This window comes from Polypterus senegalus, chromosome 2, assembly GCF_016835505.1.
Source record: "Polypterus senegalus isolate Bchr_013 chromosome 2, ASM1683550v1, whole genome shotgun sequence".
NCBI classification, from domain to species: domain Eukaryota; kingdom Metazoa; phylum Chordata; class Cladistia; order Polypteriformes; family Polypteridae; genus Polypterus; species Polypterus senegalus.
The window spans coordinates 302,626,890-302,642,906 of record NC_053155.1 but is presented as its reverse complement, the minus strand read 5'-3'; the positions used below and the strand labels follow the sequence as shown (position 1 = coordinate 302,642,906).

At 38.6% G+C, this 16,017-nt stretch overlaps 1 protein-coding gene across 1 annotated transcript in view; it reads right to left on the bottom strand.

Moving 5' to 3' along the window:
- Positions 1-15,025, bottom strand: part of robo1 (roundabout, axon guidance receptor, homolog 1 (Drosophila)) — a 1,363,953-nt gene extending 1,348,928 nt beyond the window's left edge. Inside the window, exon 1 of the mRNA XM_039745862.1 lies at positions 14,776-15,025. The gene's annotated coding sequence lies outside the window, so the exon portion shown is untranslated. The remainder of the gene's footprint in view (positions 1-14,775) is intronic.
- Positions 15,026-16,017: the final 992 nt, after the last annotated feature.

Here is a 16,017-nt window from a genome sequence, read left to right as displayed (position 1 = left end):
ACTACTAAAGTAATTAGGAAAATAATACAAACAAACAAACAAAATGAACACAAAACATTCCCTATTAGCATTGCCGCAATTAAATGGCAATCTCGGTGGATACCGTAGCGCTTCTCCTTTTACTGTCTCTTTTCTACTTGTACAATATACAAAAACACATACAGCATTTGTTATTATACTATTTGCCAGAATAACTACACTACATATAGTATTTGTCCCTATAACTGGCTGTTCAGTAAAATTATGACTTGTGCATTGAAAATGTGTTTAACCCTTATCCATGAATGCTGTTTTTATAATGTTTCCAAGAATGGAGGGTCTTGCAAACCCCCATCTTGCAGACCATTTTAAACTGGTTAAATCTGCCTAAAAAGCAATACAATAACATCAGAAATTTTTATTATCTCTGAAATGATGTAAGTGTGATGTAAATTTCCAATGGTTTACAGGGTACCTTTGTGATAGTAATGCGTGTTTAGTGTTCACCAAATCATATAAAACACAGTCATAGTAGCACTAAAACAAGATGTCAGATACACGTCTGATTCGCATACAGAACAGTCACTCAGAATCTGCCTCAACTTCAGCTTGTTTGCAGGCCAGACACACAAGGGAATGCTCTGAATATTCTTGGCAAACCGAAAGTTTGCACTGGGAGCAAGCGGTCTTTATCTTTCTCTCCTTTGCCCTTGGGCACGTGTGACAGCGTCGCTTCTTAGCTACATTTGCTGCCATCTCCACGGGGCTGTTTCATCATCAATTTTTGTTTCCTCATCACTTGACACAGTGTCACTTCCTTCATCATTGTCCTTTTCATTTGAGTTGTCTGATGTACAGTATTGAAATCTGACAACTCCTTCATTATTTCAGCCAGGGCTTCACTTGCATTGAATTTCTTTGTTGGTCATTGACTCATTGTTCATAAACACATCAACTGGACTTGCTGCTCCAACAAACTATACACCAGCAATGTCTCATGCAGGACTAAGAAAATCTAAACCAAAGAAAATACAAATTTAAATAGAAAATTCAAATATAAAATATAAAACGAAGCAAAAACGCTCGTACAAAAACGGTAACGTTTCCATGAATGGGGCGGTCTCGTAGACCCCCCAACTACTTTGTGCTACTGTAGCATTTATTTGCACTAAGCTATTGAGAAGCGGATTTCGGCACATTTTTCAAGACAACACAAAATGAAAAGTGAAAAAATGTCATGGTCGTCATATTACCTTGAAAGAGAAAGAATTTGAAAATCTGTGACTGGGGGTCTTGGAGACCCCCTCATTCATAGATTAGGGTTAATCTCCTGTTGTGGGCGTCAATGGTCCAGAATGGAAGACTAAAAAGGGTAACTGTGCAGGATTGCTGATTTTGTTAATTATACTGTTTGCCTTTCTAAGGCAGCAAATGATAAATGCTGTAAGTCCTGAACAGAAGGCAGCTGGATGCCAGTCATATTCTGTGCTGCCTTTAACCCCCCTCGCAGGTGCCACATCAGAATGGAATTCTGCCAATGATGATGGACTGTAGATGTTAGCGAGACTAGACAGAAAAATCTGAGCTTTCCTTGGGCACTTGTAAATGTAAAGTTACCTGCTATGCAGGTTTTGAGATTTGGGGGAAAGCAAAGTGATTATTCTGCAATTTAATTCAGAACTCTCAGGAAGTAAAAGTGTCGAAATGTGCTGGGCCCGTCAAAATATCCAAATTGCCAGTTCTTACTATAAACTGAAAGTAGTCAAAACAGTCCTGTGATGTTAAAAAACGCACCTGCTTTCACTCTCCCAAACAATAAAAACAGGTGTCATTTCATGTGTTACACTGCAGCTCGCAGAAGGCAACATCCTGTGAATTATTGTCTGAATGGCGTACAAATCCCTGATGTCCTGATTTTCTGAGGCACTGCAACAATTGAAAGATGTTACAAGTAAAAAGTGGGATTTCATTAATTAACTTCAGTTAAAAATCACAAATAGCTTACAGGCATGATTACAAATTGGAGAAAACATATGCAGGTCTGAAAGGAACACACAGGGTTATTCTGGTAGCTTCGGAATGATTAGCTGTCACTCTGTAGGGAAATAAAGCAAGACTGCCCGAGTAAACCACAGTCCACTCTGTGGCTGGCTGGACATCTAGAAGGCGCCAGCAGGAGTGCTTGAGGACTCCAGGAAGGAAAACAGCATGCTTTTCATAGTGCTACTGTTAAATGAAGTTAAATAACACAGAGAGGTGTTGTGCAGCAGAGAGAAAAAAAAGAGAAAAAGCCAGGCGGTAATCCAAATGTGAACAATTCCCTTTTGTGGGTATTCTTCAAAAGATTTGAATAGAAAAAAAGTATCTGGTGAAGGAAAATATTAAAACACTTACTTGAAAGGTGTTACCACAAGTCTAAATGTGATTATCTAGGTTTAATTTATACAACAATTTATACTTTAGCTAGAGGTAATACAGTATATTTTATAGTGGTTAAAGCAGACAGTTTAGATGAATAATGAAAAATTATAGTACAAAAATGCAAAAAAAACCTACTTATTTTGTTGACACTTTTTTTTTTATTAATTCACATACAAGGGGGTACCCAAAAATAACTGGATTTGAAGAAAAAAAAATCTGAGTCCTTCTTCAACAACAGGGTAATTTCAAAGGAGCTTTGGCCACCATGGTCACTGGATCTGACACCACCAGACTTCTTCCTTTGGGGTTTGCTCAACAACAACAATGCCGGAACAGGCATTGCACTGTGAAAGATTTGAAGTAAAACATCTAACGTGAAATCACTGCTATTAAATGCCCCCCGAGACGCTTGCTGATACTTTCTGAAACATCGAAATGTGTCTGGCAGAAAACGGAAATCTCTTCCAGCATTGCATGTAATGCAATCGATTCCACATACGTCAAGGTATACAGTGTATTTTTTTGGTTCAGATTGCTTCATCCTAATGGGAGTTACAACAGAATATCCCTGTGTATATATATATATATATATATATATATATATATATATATATATATATATATATATATATATATATATATATACCGAAATATCCGAAAAAGTGAAGTTACTTACTGAAACTTGAGTCTTCTTCAAAGTACTCTCCATGTGAATGAATGTACTTGTCCCAACAGTTTTCCCACTGGTGGAAACATTTTTGGAATTGCTGAAGAGGATCATTGTCCAATGCTTGCAGCGATTTTTCTTTAACTTCCTCTACAGTACAAAAAAACGCTTTCCTTTGAGTTCTTTTTTTCATATGCAGGAACAAGAAAATGTCACATAGAGCAAGATCAGGTGAGTAGGGAGGGTTGCAAGAACTCCAAGACACACAAGTCAATTCAGAAATCTCTTCAATAGTTCAATGACGATCTTCGGGAATTGCATTGTGAAGTTTTTCAAGATTTTCGTCATTCCTAATTGTGGAAGGTCGTCCAGATCTCGGTGACATTTCCTCTCGATTGAAACGCGAAAACCACTTGTAGACCTGTGTTTTAATTAAAGCTTCCTCTTTAAAGGCCATTTCAAACATCGCTACAGTTTCAGCAGCTACTTTCCCTAAGATAAAACAAAATTTAACGCAGACTCGCTGTTCTTTATGATCACCCATCACAAAATTCGCAGAACACGTTTAATAAGCACCAAGAAAAAACTGACACGGAATACCGTAAGAATAATACAGAGCAATGCAACTTGGCAGGATGCCACAGAATACTGTAAGTATGCTACACCTAGCAATGAAATTCGCAACTAAGTCTTGATTGTGTGCCCGGTACAGATTCTGGTTATTTTTGGGCACCCCCTTGTATACTACATTAATACTGTAGAATCCTGGGTTTAAATCTCAGGTGTTTACTATGTATGGTATCCCGTTATCCCTGTCTTTTCTATTTTTTTTTTCTGGATCCTCTATTTTTCTCTTACTTTCTAAAGACTGGAGTGTTTGGTTAACTTGACAATAAATTGTCCCTTTATGATTGACCCTGACCTTGTTCTGCCAACAAGCTGACAAAAACTTATTGGAAATGCAGAAAGAGGTCAAAACTGAGAGATCAAAAAATACTAAGCAAAGTGATTAAGCAAGAGACAAAATCGAAGTCAAAAACTAGCAAAGGTTTATAACAAAAGGACACTCAAGGAAAGGTTCAGCGCAGGACTTTGGGGTTTTAAATCTGCAGTTTGGATATACAATTGAACACTCAGCAGACCTTCAACCCCACCAATTACTAAGTTCATGACCCCTGAAGTCAACATTATAAGGACATTATTACAAACATAATTTTAAGAGAAGAAAATATAAATATAACTAAAAAAAATCAGACCAAGAGGAATACTGGAAACCACATTAAAAGAGTTAAAAGTGAAATGGGAGCTGCTGTTAAAGACAAAAGAAACACTGAAAGATTTGTCCAAAATTACTTAAGTAGAAGCAGTAAAAAGGAACAAAAGAAGCCATAGACATGCACAAGGAGAAAGTATTGAAAATAAGCAGAAAATTGCAAATGAGCTAAATACATATTTTCCTCAAGTGTTTATAAAAGAAGAAACACATTGAATGGAAAAGTAAAGTAAGCTCTGAGTTTACTGGCTCTAAACTATAGTAGATAAGTCAGATTTGTATTAATTCATTGGAGAATAATTAAAATACCCAGACGAGTGGTATGGCGTGGTGGGTTATGAATGTTTCCTTGTTCCTTCTTATGTTTCACCCGTCCTTTTTTCTACCCATATTTAGGTTTTGAGACATGCATAATCTAAGTGCGATAATCAGTTTTGTCTAGAAAATTTATTTAATAGAGATTAAATATTTTTACATGTTTACCCAACAACAGGCAATTTGAATGTGTCAGATATCAGTTCATCAGCTAATACAGCCTCCGGGGATCATGTTAATAACATACAACAATTTCTGAGAAATTAGTTTTTCATAACAACCCAATACACTACAGTTTTATCAGCTGTGTAACAACAAATTTAAATCGTGAAATTGTAAAAATTCTAGTGTCGGATACACGGCCATTTAGCATTTTGTGGTATTAATGAAATTTGTAAATTATTGAAGTGTAGTGTGTGGTGAACATACAATTAGTAATGGAGCCTAACAAACAGTAAAAATGTAACCAAATTGAAAATTATATCTAGTGTGTGAACTCCATAAGTACATAAGTAATTTGACAGAGGAGAGGAGACCTTTCAGTCCATCAAACCCATTTCTTTAGCTAATAGCTAAGCATTCCCAATAACTCATCCAGAGTCCCACAACTCTTTGTGTAAAGAAAGTGCTTCTTGGCTTCATTCCTACATGCACTTCTCCTTAATTTCCACTGATGTCCTTGAGTATGGGATTCACCCTTAAGATGAAAGAATTCTGATAGATCTAATTTATCAATGCCTTTGAGGATTTTAAATACCTGGATTAGGCCCCCACACAGTCTCCTCTTCTCAAGACTAAACAGGTTTAATTTTCTAAGTCTTTATACAGTAGGACATGCCCTTAACTCCTATGATGCACTTGGTTGCTCTCCCTCTGCACTGCTTCAACTGCTGCTATGTCTTTCTTCTACTGTGGTGACCAGAACTGCACACACAGCACAAGATGTGGTCTTACTAGTGCATTGTAGAGTTTGTGTATAACATCCATTGACTTAAATTCTACAATTGTATGATATGATCTAACATTTTATTTGCCTTTTTAATTGCTTCTGTGTGTTGCTTACTCAGTGAAAATGTTGTGTCAGCATAAACCCCTAAATCCTTTTCAGAGATGGCTTCCTGTATGACAGTGTCTCGCATCTTGTATCTATAATTGACTGGTCATCCCCCACAGCTCCGTCCGTGTAGTAGTGAAACAGGACAGTGAAGAGGGCCCTGCCTAACTCCCCATTCCTGATGTTACGCTTCCCCTTCCCCTTGGCCTGCAGCCTCTCCCTCGGATTAGCGTGACTGTATCGCTAATTCTGCAAGCGAACTATAACTCTTAGCGTGATTAAAGAAGTCACAAAATCAACCGGAATGTTTAAGCAAATTACAGAAAAAAACCCGATCTAAATCCGTTGAGTATTTCTCTCGTTTGCTAGCTTAGCGGAGGTAAGATACGCCCCAAGGCTGGTGCATGAGTGAGTAGGGCCCACGTCCCCTCTCCTCAGCCAGCGGAGTCTCTTTCAGATTTGCGCAAATAAATCAGTACCACAAGCGAACTATGATACTTTGCGTGATGACAGAAGTTGCAAAATCAACCAGAATGTTCAAGCAAATTATAGAAAAAACCCAATCTAAATCCATTAAGTAGTTCTCTCCTAAAAAGTGGACAGACATACGGACAAGACAGACATATCTATATACTGTATATATATATAGAGAGAGAGAGAGAGAGTGAGAGACAGAGAGAGATTATCCTTTTTCTCATCTGCAGCAATTTGCACTTTTCATCATGAAACTGAATTTGCCAAGTGTTTGCCCATTTCTGAAGCTTGTACAGGTCTTTTTGAATTCTCTTTGCTGCCTCCTCAGTGTCTGCCATTCCTCCAATTTTAGTGTCATCTCCATATTTCGCAAGTTTACTAACAATACCAAAATCAACATCATTAATATAACAAAATCAAAGTAACGGTCCAAGGACAGAACAATGAGGGAGTCCACTGATTACACTGCCCATTTGGAGCATTCTCCTCTGATCTGTACTCTTTGTCTCTGGCTGATTAACCACCTAGAGGTCCAGATTTGTAGGTTATATCTGATGCCTACAGCTTCTAATTTCAGAATTAATCTTTGGTGTGGGACAACTGAGTCAAAGGCTTTTTGGTAAATCATGTTGTATACTTTGTTTTGGTGTAAATCATGTTGTAGGCTTTGTTTTTGTCAGCTATTCTGGATGCTTCTTCAAAAAATCAAAAAGAATGGTTTGGCAGGACCTTCCTTTCATAAACCCATGCTGGTTGCTACTTAGAATATTATTTTCTTTTAGATAATTTTCTAATTTATTTGTTATTATAGTTTCCATAATGCATGGTGTAAAAGAGGGACCTCTGGAAATGCGCCGAGTGCAGGAGTCACGGTCAGATAACTGGTGATCTGAGACTGTTGAATTCCAGTATTTTATATTTATTTAATGTAAAAAAAACAATAAACAAACAAACATGCTGTTGATAAACCAATATGGCGGAAAGAAAAGTCTTTTGTGAACAGGTAACCACTTCCGGTTGAGGGAGTGACCTCATTAAACTTTCTTACACATGGCTTAGCACAGAAGTAAGACTAATTGGTCTGTAATTAGAAGTAAAACTAATTACTCTGTAAATACCAGGATCCATTTTGTATCCCTTCTTGAAGATTGGGGTCATATTTGCCACTTTCCACTCCCCAGGTACTTGTCCTTGTCCAATTGAAATTCACATTTCACGCTCCACACAAGGAGGTACGTCAGTTTTTTTAACCCATTTAGTGCATTCACATTGCAGGAGACTATTCCGACAATATCAAATACAAGGTAGGAAATAAATACCTGATAATTCACTGTTAGTAACCTCAGCTCATAGTGAATGCCCAGCCCTAAAACAAGTGATTATAAGAGTATAGAAGTGACACAGAGGGTAAAGATGACACCACACAGAATTTGAAACCTCAGGCCTCTTTCTAGGGTGTTTGTTTCTATATGTGGTGAGTTCCAGTTCTTACAATGCTTATAAGGGTCGATGCATAAAGTCTAATAAATTCTGTTATGATTTTTGGGAGGAATACCTGTAAGCAGCCTGCTCTCAATTCTGTTGCTTACTTTCACCCACGACTTCTTAATGACTAAGACTACCTGTGAATATTAGCCAGATAAACTGGGAATGGAAAATGATGGATAGGTACTATAATGATGGCAATTATAATTACTGAAATAATAAGCTGCAGAGTTGCCCACATATTTTTTATAAATGTCATTATTAATATTATATAATGAATAATTTATTCTTAATGTTGGTCAGAATGTTGCTGTACGCTGCACACATGTGAGTACCTCTGCTGCTACTATTACTACTACTACATTAGCACTGCAGCCTAACAATGACAGGTTGCAGTTTTACTGCTACAATATCCTAAGGATGTTTCTGGCAAGATGTTGACATGTTCTTTTCATTTTTAACGCCTTAGCTTCTAGTATTTCAGTTTCTTCTGAGAAATATATAACAAGGAACAATGCTGTCAATTGGTGACATTTGGTTATCTGTTTACTAGTTTGTGTGAATGTGTGTGTGTGTTTGTGCGCACATGCACGAATCTCATTTTCGAGAGATTCTCATGTGAAATAACTTGTGAACAAAAGGAATCACTTTCATGCACATCCCAAGCCCAGAATATCATTACTGAGCCCTTGGTAACATAAAAGTATGTTTAATTAACTAAAAATGAAACACAAAAATTGGAAAGGTGATATAGAATTAACAAGTCCAAAAACATAAATAAAGACAATCTATACCTCTCTGTGATTACCTAATACAAATAAAGACCCCAACTCCCTCTTCCTCTTAAGGCCCTGACACATTACAAAGCATTTTCAGCGATTTTCAAGTCGTAGATTTTATTTTCATAATCTTAGCAATTGGGGGCACTCCTGTGACCACCAGTCACGTAGTCTGACATACCTAACCACTGAACCAAACTAGTCTGTGACTCATCCCTACAAAATCAAATAGGTTTGCCTTAAATTGCATGGATGGGCTCTTTGTACGCAAGATCTGACTGCCAATGAGCGCACCGCTCACCCACGAAGTACAAAGCATATAAAACAGCTACCTTGCAATGTCTAATATTCATGTTTTACATACCACCACAGAATGAAAAAAGAAAACAAAACAAATGGAGCAAAGATTACAGATGAACTTGCCATACCTGGAAACCATTCATACAACACCAGCGCAGTCAGGCGGCACATTAATGGCTGTCAGAGAAAGGCATGAGCTCACGAAACTTTGGAAACATGAAACTGTTCCTGAATGATGTCCTGGTGTCATCTAATTTATGATCCCTTACGATAACTGGTCATGTAATCTGACATCCTTCGGGGAGCGAGATGGGTAACTGCGGCCATCAAGTTTGACATCCCCTCAGGCTAGAAGTCATGTAATGTGCCATCAGCTTTTCCCGCACTGTTAATCACAAGCACAACACTGCTCTCCATTTTTAACTTTTGTATCTTTCTGTCCTTCCAGCCAAGATCTCTTAACAGCGTTATAGGCCCCCGGGCAATGCAGCGCACTGAGGCCCCTACCTACACAACCACTCACAGGAATAAAAATGTAAATGGTGGATAAAATTAAGCATATATTTATTGTATTGGTACTTCCAACAAAATCAGTGTTTAAACATTAAAAACCATGCTGTACAGCAAAGATTAATCAACACAAACATTTGAACAATATAACATGAGCCTTGAAAAATACCAAAATTTCAACATATAAATGATACTCAATTGGTAAACCATACAGACAGAGATGGCACAGTATGAAATGACTATGAATTATTTATTATTAATCAAGTGTTCAATAAAAATATTTGTGAAATTTCTTTGCAGAGAATTGAGTTGAAGTGATGTTAACATATCCGCTTTTAAGTTATGTAGTGCGTGAGATCCATACACATACAAGCACATCAGGTTGCCTGATACTAAATCAGAGGAGAATGCCAATGCCCATTTTGTAACACAATAACAAATATTTGCAGTTTAATGCTGTATAGTATTTATTTATTGACAATGAGTCACAACATACATAGATTAGCATGGAGCCCCGAGGCAACTGCCCAGCATGCCCGTGCGTTAAGATGGCCCTGCTTATCTCTACCCCACAAACAACTCTGAGCTGGTTTAGCTTGTGGCAATGAAGTCCTTTTGATCGCAGCCCTGATGTATTTATTGAATAAACTACAAGTTACCCCTAGGGCTGGACTCTGTAAAATTCCAAGTGTTTTGTTCTAAGAGCTCCCCCTGGCAGCTCCAAGTATTCCTGCAAGCCTAACGGCTAAATAATCATGAAAGGACCAGACAATCCTGCCGGGTCCTCAATAAGACAGATATCTTAGTATCAGCTTAGGGGATGAAAATCATCTTATCATCAGGATTCTGAGACCTTTTCTAAAATAATTTGTAGGTTATTAAGCTTCATTTCATTATAGGGGTTTTTGATGAAATTGTCTGTTTTTCAATTCAATGCTTCTTTGTAAAGCTCATTTTTTTTTCATTTGGGGAAGATTTCCACTGCCATCTTGTTTTTTGTTCAGCTGTGCTAAATTGACAGGTTTTACCCAGTAAGGGGTGTGGCTTCAGAGGTCGTGACTCTGTCAGTCATTATGCAACAAGATAAAAGGGTCTTTCTAGGTTCACCTCCTTATCTGAATATTCGGGTTCCAAAACCCTTCTTGTGCTTTACTCAGCAAACAAACTGACCTTGGACAAGTACAGTTCCTATGTTGGCAGCCAAAATGGCCCAGATGGGCTTTACACATTGGGGCAACATTAGCCCAACAGCCAGGGAGCCCAAGTTTGGTGAGGAACCTGAAAAAAAATAATCCATGCCTTACTGGTCCATACATCTGTTTTCAAAACCCACTTATCCAGGGAAGTAGCTGGAGCCAATCCCAGCATGCAGTGGGCACAGGTAGAAACAATCTCTGGACAGTTCACTAACCAATCACGGGGTGAATACACACAAACACATCAGAGGCTAATTTGGTGTCACCAGCCAACCTAACCTGCACATCTGACTGTGGAAGGTAATGCACATAAACACAAGGAGAATATGCAAGTTAATGGGGACCTTAAACTATTTATTCTTACAAAACACCTTTCTTAATATTAGTAACAATAATATATAAAAAAATGTGTGCCATTTTAGCAAATATATAAATAATACTTTTTGTAGTTGTTAAAATTGTTGTCTATAATTCTACAATCAACATCTAAAACCCACCGACAATACTAATCTGCAGTGTTTCTTACACTACCACATTAAAAAGCAGGGAACTACAGGGGCCTTTATGACATTTGCCCAGCGTTACCACATCATCACCATCACTGGGCCAAGGAGGAATTTACTGGACTTGTCTTGCCAGCCATTAATCCATTTGGGTTAATTAAGTGAGCTTTGTTAGTGTTCCCCCTGTAGCAGCCCCCACATTGGGCCAGTGGATTTTTTCATGCCCACATTGCCCATAGTCTGCCCACATGGGGTCATTGCATACATGTTTGCTGGGATAATTTCGTCAATTTGTGTTTGATTGTTTTTACTGATTTTGAAATCTGCAACCTTTTTGACTTTGTTCTTTTCTCACTCTTTTTGTCTTTGGTAATCAGTGGGTTTTCGTTCTACTGGTACAGACCCTTGCTTCGTTTATGTTTTTTCTCCACGTCTATTCTTACAGTTGTTCTCATTTTCTGTTGCCCTCTGGGCAGAGTACTAATTGGGTATCCTTCACTGTCCTTTTATTAACTTGTCATCCCTGCCAGGAAAGGATAATATAATATACCGTGGAATCATAACATAGCTCCTCACCATGTTTACTTTCCAGAACTACAAAGCAGACAACATATAAATTCTCTCACCATGATCCAGGTGTCGTTATTTTGAATATATTAAAGCTACAAAAATAAACAGATAAATGAAAAAAGACACTCCAAAATATATAGTACTTCAATGAGCTGACTTTTATTTTGCAAAATAAACATGGTTCAAATCATTAAATGTGCAACTTCTTGAATAACTTGAGTGACTGAACTGCATTCTACATCAACTATTTTTTTAATGAAATAATTTTAATTAATGTGACAACGCACTAAACAAGAAGCAGAACTGAATTTTTAGGCCATCATGTAAATTATCAGTTAAATGACAATAGCATTTGAACATGAACATTGTTAGCCCTGTTACAGATGATACACGACACAGCAGTAAAGAATGGTGGCACTCTCTGATCGCTGATGAGCACGTGGAGTGGCGCTTTGTACTCCTCTAATAAATGAAGCACAGAGCGCGAACCGTTACAACGGCACAATTAGTGCTGCCCTGGAGAAACGAAGCGCACGGACTCTTTGTAATCACCGCGCAGCGCGTGCCGCGTGGAATCAGGTGACGCTCTCCTTCTTCCTTCTTTCTAATACCTCACTGTGTTTAAATACTAGAACACCTGCTAACAGCTAGAGGGAGCTTTTCTTTTAACTTTTATTAGCAAAACTGCAGAAAGTAACAAAATATAATGTTATCCAGTGTGGGACACCAGTGTGGGACCCATTAGTGGAAATATAGGGTGGTCCAGATCTAATTATGCAATATTCATTACGCTATAACTTATTAAGTTTATTACATAGAAAATCACCCAAAAAATCCCGGACCATCGAGAAGTGTGCGAAATGACGACATGAAGAATCATCTTTGCACCGAACTGGAATTGTCCCCGCATAAATCAAAGTCATACATGCGATCTGGAGCTGCATAATTAGATATGGACCACCCTTTAGAAAGTTGATCACGAATTCAGCACCACGCATTATGAACAGCACCACGCCAAAAGGACCGGCGGATAATACCGTTAACTACAAAAATCAAGTATGGTTCTAGGTGTCTTATATCTCATTCAGACTTAGTTCTGCCTGGCTCCTGATAGCTCTGTACTCTCGAATGCAGATTCAGAATGTGGATAAGAGGGGGCTAATTAAACGATTAAAAATGAAAACACACTCTGAAAAATGCTGGCGCCTTTACTGGGTTATGTGGTTTCCCCCCACCACACACACAAATAATTTTGGGAGTTTCTTTACATTGACATTGGTTCTCCGGGATATTAAAAGGTTGCTAATTTGTGAACAAAACAGAAATCTTTATACTTACTAGGCGACCTAACAAGTCATGAAAACATGAACTTAGAACGTGTGAGTGTATGCCGCAAGAGTCCTTCTAAAAATCAGGAAACCATTTGGTATTTCACATATAGCTATTTATGGTTACGTATGGCATCTGTTAAGGATCTACATAAAGAAATGTTTTTTTTTTTTTTCTAGAACCTTCATGTGGATATCTTTTTTATGGACTGATAAATGTTTCTCCTATAAAAGCTTTACATTATGCTGGGTCTTTCAGGATACCTTTCCTGGGTTCTATGGTTACTCGTAGAACCGTTGCTTGACAAATAAATAAGAATTCTGGTCATGGTTCCTTGCATATGAAATTTGCCCTTTGGGCTTTGAAAAGGGTCCATGTGGACAAAACAGAAGTCTTTAATGCATAGCAGGCGACCCAGCAAGTCAAGAAAACCTGAACTTTGCATGTGTGATTACATGCTTTTAAAATCACGAATCCATTTCAGTAATGAATTCATGGTTATTTTCAGATGCTGTTATGGATCTAAATAAATAAATATTCCTTCTAGAACCTTCACGTGAATGTTTCTTTTGGGACTCAAAATGTTTCCCCTATGGCATCCCTGAAGAATAGCATTAGTACAGTGTTCTTTATTTAAAAATCACATCAATGCCTTAGTTAATCCACTCGTGTGGGTTGTTTGCCTTTTGTAATATACATTAATACCAATTCCTTAATAAAATTTAAGGCACTACATAAAGAAAAAATAACGGTGCCTGGCAATAATACCAATACAAGCAAAGCCTCTTAACTACTCCTGCTGCCGATAAAAGGATACTATTAAGTTTCTGCTTTCAGAATCTAACAATGATACTGAAACTTTCCCCAGCTCCCACTAGAATTCCCAGATTTCACTCCTATAACACATATGGGCATAAGGGAAATTTGTTCTACGCGACTCCTTATTCCTATATATTAAAACCAGCGTTCCCTATAAAGCAGCCCTTTTGCCTTGGGCTTTTGGAATACGGTGGTCGCTGATGCAGACCTTCAAAGGACGGAAAAGTAACTGCATTCGCCTAATTAAACCAAGGTTGTTTTAAAATTAAAAGCTCGTCTTCTGCAAGCTCTCCACAGCTGCCAAGGAAAAAAAAAATCATAGATGCACTGGATCAGATTTCCAGTGTTCAAGCACACCGCGGATACACGCGGCAAAGATCCTAATAGGACGAATGGGATGTTCCCAAATGACTTATTCTTCATAAATAATGCAAAACTTCTGGTTTCACGCTACGTCTCATAACAAATGCTAGCAGCATATTACTTAGAGTCAACTATACACAACGCTGGGGGGATTTGGGTGGCATGGGGGTAGTAGGAAAATAATTCAACCGTCATGGACAGGGGCATCAAAAGCTAAAGTGGCATGGCATCTGACAGCAACCGCTGCACTGAAATCTGACAGACTGCCCGTCACAATCGTATAAGTCGCCAGTGAAATTTTCACATAGAGGAATAAAAAAAAAAAAGAATGTTTCTTTCCACAGTTCATATAAACATTTACATTAACCATTTATTATAAAAAAAAAATCACGGACGGCGTACTTTTGAAACATAAATGGACTATCTAACGGTTCATAATGAACAATAGAGAAAAAGCAGAAGAATAGCCGGTTTTGAAAAGCAGATCCCTGTGAGAATATACAAATTGTTTTCAAATTTCAGTGATTTCAGTTTCTGTCTCCTTATCGCCATTCTTTCAGCATTTCTAGTCAAAGCCCAAACCAAGCAGCTCACCTGCTATTTGAAACTGGTTAACAAAACACCTGTTTTAACGGGCAACTAAGTTTGCTAAAACATTTGGGCAGTTCAGCAACCAAAAAGCACAACCGAAAACAGTGCGGCATAATTAAAGAATGACATTCTTCTAAATACACTTACCTTCTTGAACCGTGATGATTTAGAAAGTAATCTTTCCCATGGTCCGAGCAAAGCAACTTTCCGGTGCAGCGCAGAAAATCAGAAAGGAACAAGAGCGAATACGTTAAGTGAGTTTGCGTAAAACAAAGGAGAGCGATCTTCCGGAAATACCTGCGTCCTGTTGCAAATAAATAAATAAATGCAGGGGGGAAAAAAAGAAACAAAACAAAACTCACGCCTAATCCCGTTTCAGATGCGAATCCTTTACCGTTATCAGGATACGGCAAAGCAGCACAGCATACAAATGGTTGCGCGTCTGAGCTCCGGCTGCTGCCTGCAGGCTTCCTCTGGGTCCTAAAGCTGTTCAAACACCCGTTCGCTGCGCAGCTCCGCTGGGATTTCCCGGTCTGCCAATTTAAAGAAGATAGTTGTGATTTACTAATCAAAGTTTAATGAAACAGCAACGCTCAGCAGGCACTGTTCAAACAAACAATGCAAATATTTATTTTAAGTATTTAAAAGTATCAGTTAATTGGATGGTTCAGTTAATTATTTAAAACAAATACTAATAAAAGAGGAACAAATTGTATTCAAATTTACACAAATCCTGACAGAACACTGTATCCGCAGACCCGTTTAATCCAATTCAGAGTCGAGGATGGGCTGAGCCAATTTCAGCATTACTGGGAGCACGAAAGAAAGACCCCTTCCCCATACATAGCAGGGCACACTCTACACTCACTAATTACCCTACTTTGAGGGGTGGGAGGCTATAAAAAGAAAACTGGAGTGTCAGGTGAGGAAAAAACATGCACTGTGCAAACTTCACAGGGGGACAGCATGACAGATTCATGAGGCAGCAGCGCTAACCACACTCAGGAAGACGACGGTGCCAAAACGAATCTTCAGCGCAATGCCATAGGCAGTGTCAGTGCTAGGTTATTTTGTGCCCTAGGCCAACCGCCTGTTCGGTAGCTAACCCGTGCAGCTGTAGTTTTTACCCACTTATGATCTCAGCCCTAGGCAAATGCCTAATTCGCTTCCCGGGTCCTCCCTACGTGGTTTGCATGTTCTCCCCGTGTCTGCGTGGTTTTCCTCTGGGTCTTCCGGTTTCCTCCCACAGTCCAAAGACATGTAGGTTAGGTGCATTGGTGATTCTAAATTGTCCCTGGTGTGTGCTTTGGTGTGTGTGTGTGTTTGTGTGTGCCCTGCAGTGGGCTGGCGCCCTGCCCTGGGTTTGTTTCCTGCACCTTCCACCCTGTG